The sequence below is a fragment of the Choloepus didactylus genome, chromosome 13 (assembly GCF_015220235.1).
Source record: "Choloepus didactylus isolate mChoDid1 chromosome 13, mChoDid1.pri, whole genome shotgun sequence".
Classification (NCBI taxonomy): domain Eukaryota; kingdom Metazoa; phylum Chordata; class Mammalia; order Pilosa; family Megalonychidae; genus Choloepus; species Choloepus didactylus.
The window spans coordinates 58245702-58252498 of NC_051319.1; the positions used below are offsets into that span (position 1 = coordinate 58245702).

At 43.9% G+C, this 6797-nt stretch overlaps 1 pseudogene; it reads right to left on the reverse strand.

The window, feature by feature from the left end:
• Positions 1-4290: 4290 nt before the first annotated feature.
• LOC119508255 lies at positions 4291-6078 on the reverse strand (annotated as a pseudogene).
• Between the last annotated feature and the right edge of the window lie 719 nt (positions 6079-6797).

Sequence of the window (6797 nt, forward strand, 5' to 3'; positions counted from 1 at the left end):
TTTTGTTCATTATATTATAGCTACCCCAGCACTTTTGTGGTTAATATTTGCATGGAATATCTTTTTTCATCTTTTCACTTTCAACCTATTCGTGTCTTTGGGTCTAAGGTGACTCTCTAAACAACATATAGTTGGGTCATGCTTTTTTGTCCATTCTGCCAATCAGTATTTTTTGATTGGGGAGTTTATCCCATTAACATTCAGTGTTATTACTGTATGGCAGTACTTAATTTAGCCATTTTATCCTTTGGTTTTTATATGTCGTATATATTTTTTTACTCTCTTTTATTGCAGCCTCCTTTTTTTTTTGTATGGTTGATTTTTTTGATGTATCTGACATTCCCTTCCCTCTCATTTCTGTTTCTTCATATTTTAAAAATAATTTATTTGTGGTTTACTCTGAGGTCTATATCTATAACCTAATAATTTGAAAATAGAGCAATCTAGCTTCAGTAGCATCCATATTCTCTGCTACCATATCTTTCCATTTCCCCACTGTATGCTGTTTTTGTCCCCCTTCACCAGTTTACATTTGCATTTCCATTATGAGGAAAATGACTTTTTCTTGTTTAATTCTATTCTGAATCTTATAGGAATTTAAGAACTGAGTTGTATATTGAGGATAATGTACTATGGGATTTTGCATTTACCCTTTTAGTTACCCTTAAGATCTTCAGTTCTTTGCACTACTCCAAGCCACTTTCTTCTGTTTTTCCTTTCAACCTCCATAACTCCCATTAGTAATTCTTGTAGGGTACATCTTTTATTGATGACCTCTCTCAGTTTCTATTTATAGTTCAGTATTTTTAAACTAACCCCCATTTTTGAAGGACAGTTTTGCTGGAGAAGAATTTTAGACTGGCAGGATTTCTCTCTCAGTACCTTAAATATATCATACCACTGCTTCTCCCCTCCATGGTTTATGATGAGAAATTAGAAATTAGTCTTATTTAGGATCTCTTGTATGTGACAAATTGCTTTTCTCTTGCTCCTTCCAGGATTCTATCTTTATATTTGACATTTGACATTCTGATTAGTATGTGTCTTGGAATAGACCTACTAGGATTTATTCTGTCTGGAGTACGTTGTGCTTCTTGGATATGTATATTTAAGTCTTTCATAAGAGTTGGGAAATTTCTGGCCATTACTTCCTCAAATATTTTTTCTGCCTCTTTTCCTTTTTCTTCTCCTATTTGGACACCCATAATGTATATGTTTGTGTGCTATGTATTGTCACTCAAATCCTTGAGACACTGCTCAGTTTTTTCTATTCTTTTCTCTTTCTGTTCTTCTGTTTGTATGATTTTGATTGTCCTTTCTGCTAGTTCACTGATACTTTCTTCTGTCTATTCAAATCAACTGTCATATGTTTCTAGTGTATTTTTAACCCCTATTATTTTGCCTTTCATCCCCATAATTTCTGTTATATTTCTTTTTATAGTTTCAAATTCTTCTTTATGCCCACACATTGTCTTCTCTTTTTAAGTTTTCATTAGGGACTTTATTTCTCTTAAAAAATGACAACAAAAACAATGGTTTCATTTAGATACAGCAGTGCTGTGACACATTAGTTGGAACATACAATGATTCAGGACAGCAGGAGAACAAAAGCCGTTATCTTCAGGAATGACTGCACAAATGGATCTATTTTCATTCACCAATGTTAAAATCTCCCTGATAAAAAGAGGAACCTTTGGATACTAGGATGATTACTATTTAACAATATCAATAGCCACTAAGCTCTTCTAATTGACATTTGCTTTTGATCTATTACGAAAGTGACTTATTGAGGGACACGAGAAAGACATCTAGATTTCTCTTTTGAGGAAGTGTCTTTCCTTCCTAGGGAGAGCTAGATTTTCAAATGCTTTAAATTATTGTCCCCAGAAGGACACTTTAAAGTCAGACCAGGTAAGACACCCATGACTGTGCAGGTGCCTTACCTGTGCAGGTCTGAGCTTCAAAAGCTGGTTGGTTGGTTGGATGTTAAAGCAAGTGCAGAAGGTGCTTTGGGGATGAGGCTTCACTTTTGTGATCTGCTGTGATTAGAAAGAAGAAAGTTCTCTGCCATTCATGAGCTCATGCAGTTCTATTGCTTCAAAACATACAAAAAAGTGATGCTGACCCCATGTTGTGTGGACACTCACAGGAGTACAGGTGTGAGCGAGAAGGAAGATTCAGATGATTATGAATGCAAAGACCTGTGCTTTAGCATCATTTGAGCCCTTATGACTCAGAAACAGAGCAATAAGATTTATGTTTTCTTTCTTTCTTTCTACTGAAAATTGGCTTTCAGGCATGAAGAGGGCGTGCTTCTCAACACCAATTCAGTTTGCAAAGGTTGAGTGGCTGTGAATTGGGCAAAAAGAATAACTCTTCTGTGCATTAGGGTCGGAAAGAGCTTGGGCCAGTGATTATCCTGGGCAGGGGACCATCCTTCTTTTCCTTATGAAAGTAGGGTCAGCAAGAGCTTGAAGATCTTAAAATACCATCCAAAGAGTGTCCATTTCCTTGGCAAAAAATTGAATATGGCTTTGTGTATTCATCCTGCATTTAGCCCAAGAGGCAGCCTCATGAGACCAAGAGTTGGTCTTGAAGAAAATAATACTGTGGATTAAAGGGATTTGAGGGATGCCCAACTATTTCTTCTTTCCCATTTGTTTGTAAAATTACTTCAAACTCTAGCAATGCTAAAGTTTAGGGAAAGAGCATGAGGATGCCTATGGGACTGATGTGCTTGCTCTTTCCTCCCAGAAGTTCACATTCCAAAGCCACCTGACTCATCCAGAGAATTATGTTTGGGGTGATCACAACTGAACCCCACTGATGGCAGCAGTTCTTACACTTTAAGGTGCATCAGCCTGACCTGGTGAGCTTTCAAAAGATGCAGATTCCTGGGCCCTACCCCCAGAGCTTCCCCTGTGTAGGTTTGGGGTAGAGCCCAGGAATCTGCATTTTCATGAGAGGTGCTGATGCAGCAGTGCAGGGCTCACCCTAGGAGAAGCCCTGGCAGCTGCGGGGTGGCTGAGCTCAGATCTGAGGCAGAGTCAGTCCCTGGAGAGACAGCCAGGCAGGTAAGTGGGCAAGGCTGACGGTTCTCCCTGGCCTGGATGAAGGAGAGGGCCACTTGCTCCTTGTCACCAGATGGAGGCAGCAAGGGGGCACCACTGGCTCCCTGGGGCTGGACAGCCAGGCTCTAAGGGCTCAGGGACAGTCTTCAGAGGACCCTGGCCAGGCAAACTCACCCCATCCTCTGGGGGCTGCTTGTGTATGGAACTTTTATGTGTCCCACCTCTCCCTGGGAAGTGGCAGTGAGTTTGTCTTGAACATCTTTGGTGTCCAAGCCTCTCCTTGCCTGGAGAAACCACCCCATCCATGCTGCCTTGGCCACTGATCGTGGGGTTCTTTGAAGCTCTCGAGACCCTGTGAACACTTAAGGACTTCCCTAGAGTCTCCTCAGGGGCACCTCTGCTACAGCCATGTTGTCTTCTTTCCTGAAGACCCTGTGGGATGTGTACATAAGTAGTCTTTCAGGGTGACCCCACTGATCCCAGCTTCCTGACACTTCCATTGGCTATAAAGATTAGGGACACTTGAGGTTTCATGACTTATCCTTATCATTGCTATGCTCCCCTCAGAAACAAAACAAAACAAAAAATCCCTAAATTTAAGCCTTTTGAAAGCATACTGGCTTTAGAAGGCAGGGCCTCCTTAGAAGGAAAAAGGACCAGAGACCACTGGGCTGGAGGCACCCAGCTCTTCACAACAGTCACCTTTCCAGAGGAAGAGGAGGCAGAGGTAGAAGTGACAAAAGTGTGGTGGGTCACTCAAGGAAAGTGGACAACTTCACAGAGCTGACCCAGGTGACTCCACAACCCCCACAGAGGATGCTGTGGCTGGGGGTGAAGTCCCAAATGTGTCTTTGAGCATTTAATTCAGCTTATTACAAACCAAAAGAATGGTGGTTATCAATGTGAGGAAAAGATTATGGAAATGGAGTAGAGTACATGCAAGTTGTCATATCCAAGTGGATTTCTATTGCAATGTTTGACAAACACAAATCTGATCCACACGAACTTGAGGGCCACCTCTGTAAACAGACTTGAGTGGAAATTTCTTTGAGAAACCTCTAGGCCCTACTTCAAAGGAGTTTGGAGGCCTCCCTCCCTGGCTCCTGATGGGGCATCCCGACTGTCCTGCCAGAGCAGAAGCTCCCCTGGTCACCAGCTCTGCTTCCAAACAGAAGTGTTTGAACTGGTTCCATTGTGGGCTGCAAAGCCAAAGCTGAAACTAGCTGCTTCTGGTGGAGTTTGAACTGACATGGTCTGAATTTATGTGGTGATTATAACTGGTCTTGGAATTGGGCAAACTCTCGGAATTGTTCTGATGCTGATGTTTGAAGATTCTCTGGATCAGCCCTTTCTTCAGTGGCTTCAGAGGCTGACTTCTGCTCCGGTTTGGCAGGAGGGAACCATGAGGTCTGAATACGTTCAGCTCCTTAAAGCTCCTTAAAGCATTCTGTCTCTATTATCTCATTTTTCCATGAGATGGTCACAGAGCCTGTGGAGAAGTTGGAGTAGAAGTCATCATTGTCTTTGTGGTCCAAATTGACCCCTTTCACAGTGGAGAACTGCCTGATGTCCAGCATAGCCTTACAGTACATAGCCAAGGGGTCTGGAATGAAGGGAGGTTCCAGCATCCTGGCTTCTAAATGCTTGAAATTCATGTCTGGGAAAAAGGGGTGTCGCTTGACTTCTGCAGCCTTCTCCTCCTGGCAGCCCAGCCACTGCTTTGCATCTTTGGTGAGTAGCATTTTGCAGATGGACTTGACCTCCTCTGAGAACTTGTAGGAGTACACCTCCTTGGTCTGCAGTACCTGGAGGTCCACCTCCTTCAGCTGCATCTTCTCCTTTACCCCACATAAGGGTGACTGGCCCTTGATCATCTCATAGATGAGGCAGCCCAGACCCCAGTAGTTGGGGCTCAGGCCATATGTCTGGTTGTTCAGGATCTCTGGAGCAATGTAGCTGACAGTGACCACCTGGCCACGGATCAAGTCCCCTTGGGGATCTTCACGGCCAGGCCCACGTCCAAGATCTGAATGTGTCTATAATCATCTAACAGGTTGTTTTCAGGCTTCAGATCTCTGTAGATGGTATTTTCTCGGAGGAGATGTTCTCTCGGTGGAGGTCTTCCAAGTTGCACAGAATCTCTGCCGTATAAAACAGGGCCTGCTCCTCCTCAAAGCTGGGGTTGCCCATGTTGTAGATGTGGAATTTCAAATCACCCCCATTCATTATGGTCAGTATGCAGCACAACGCATCCTTGATATGATAGACATAGGCCAGGTTGACCACAAACTGACGACCTTCTCCAGGATCTGCTTCTCACTAAGTGCCATTGACTCCCCTTTCCTCTTTTTGATCCTCTTTTTCTCCAAGCACTTGCAGGCATACATTTTCCCCATGACCCAAACCTGGAAGGTACAGGCCTCCCTGAAGCCCCCCTTTCCTAGCACTTGATACTGCCTGGAAGTGTTTTTGGTCACCAGTTACCTTTCTAACCATTTCCACTGGAGAAAGCAGTCTAAATGCATGTTGTCTAGGTATTCAAGGAATGATTCTCCCCTCAGGTAGTCATGGACAGATTGTGCACAGGCAGAAAAGAGTTCTTTGCCGAGCCTCTGAAGGAGCTTCTCCTCTGGGAGACCAGGTCTTGGCAAGCCTGGGCAGTGAACACTGGAGACTTTGAGGAGAGTTACTTGGTCATAATTTCCTTCCTTTTCTCTCCCAGTTTCTTATCCAGAGTAACTTCATATTCTGCCACGGAGTCCAGAAACTGAGTGTAACACAGCAGCCGAAGTCTGGTCTTGCAGAACCGCTGGAAAGGCAGCCTCCCAATTAGCTGCTTGTCACCTAAACTGCAGTAATCTTGGTCTATGGTCCTTTGGACGTCTTCACACAGGCTAATGTGAGGACACTTCAGGGTTTCCTTCCACTTCTTGCTTTTCCCTTTGCGCTTTCCTCCATGCCCTTCCCTGACTTTCAGCAAGACCATATTGGTCACAATGTTTTCCAGCTCTATCAACAGTTGGCAGTCAATGAAGGAGCCAGCCAGCAGGGCTGTCAGTGCCTGCGGGTGCTGCCGTTGCTGCTGCTGCTCAGGCCACCTCCACTGCTGCCACAGCCAGGAGCCAGCAGCCCACTGTGCCTACCGCATTATTCCTGCTTTTATCCCTTGGAGTTTTCCCCTTCTACAAAAAGAGGCCTCGGCTGGGGCTTCTTCCTTCCTTTGTGTCCCCCCTCCTCCACCTCAGAAGTCCCCCCCCCCCCGCCTCCAATGTTTCTCTGTCACTCCATTCTCCTGTCTTCTTAATATACTTTACCTCTTTTTATTTTCCTTCATCTCCTTGAGTTGGTTCAAGAGATTTCCTTGAAATTCTTTGATTAGTTGTTCCAAATCTGTGTCTCCTCTGAAGTTTTGATTGATTCCTTTGACTGGGCCATAGCTTCCTGGTTCTCAGTATGGCTTGTAATTTTTTACTGATGTCTGTGCATCTGATTATCTTGATGAGTTAGGTCTAAAGGTCATATTCTCCTCCTGTCTAGAGTTTTATTGGTAGTTAACTGCGTTAAGGCTCTTCTTTGACACTTGGTTCCACCTATTCTAGACCTTTAGAGTAGCCCATGTTTAACAGTTCAGATTGTATCTCCATCATCTGATTCTTGCCCTGGATATGTGGTACCATTTTTAAGATTTCACTTTCTGTGCAGTGGTTTCACCTCCTGGAGTAAACT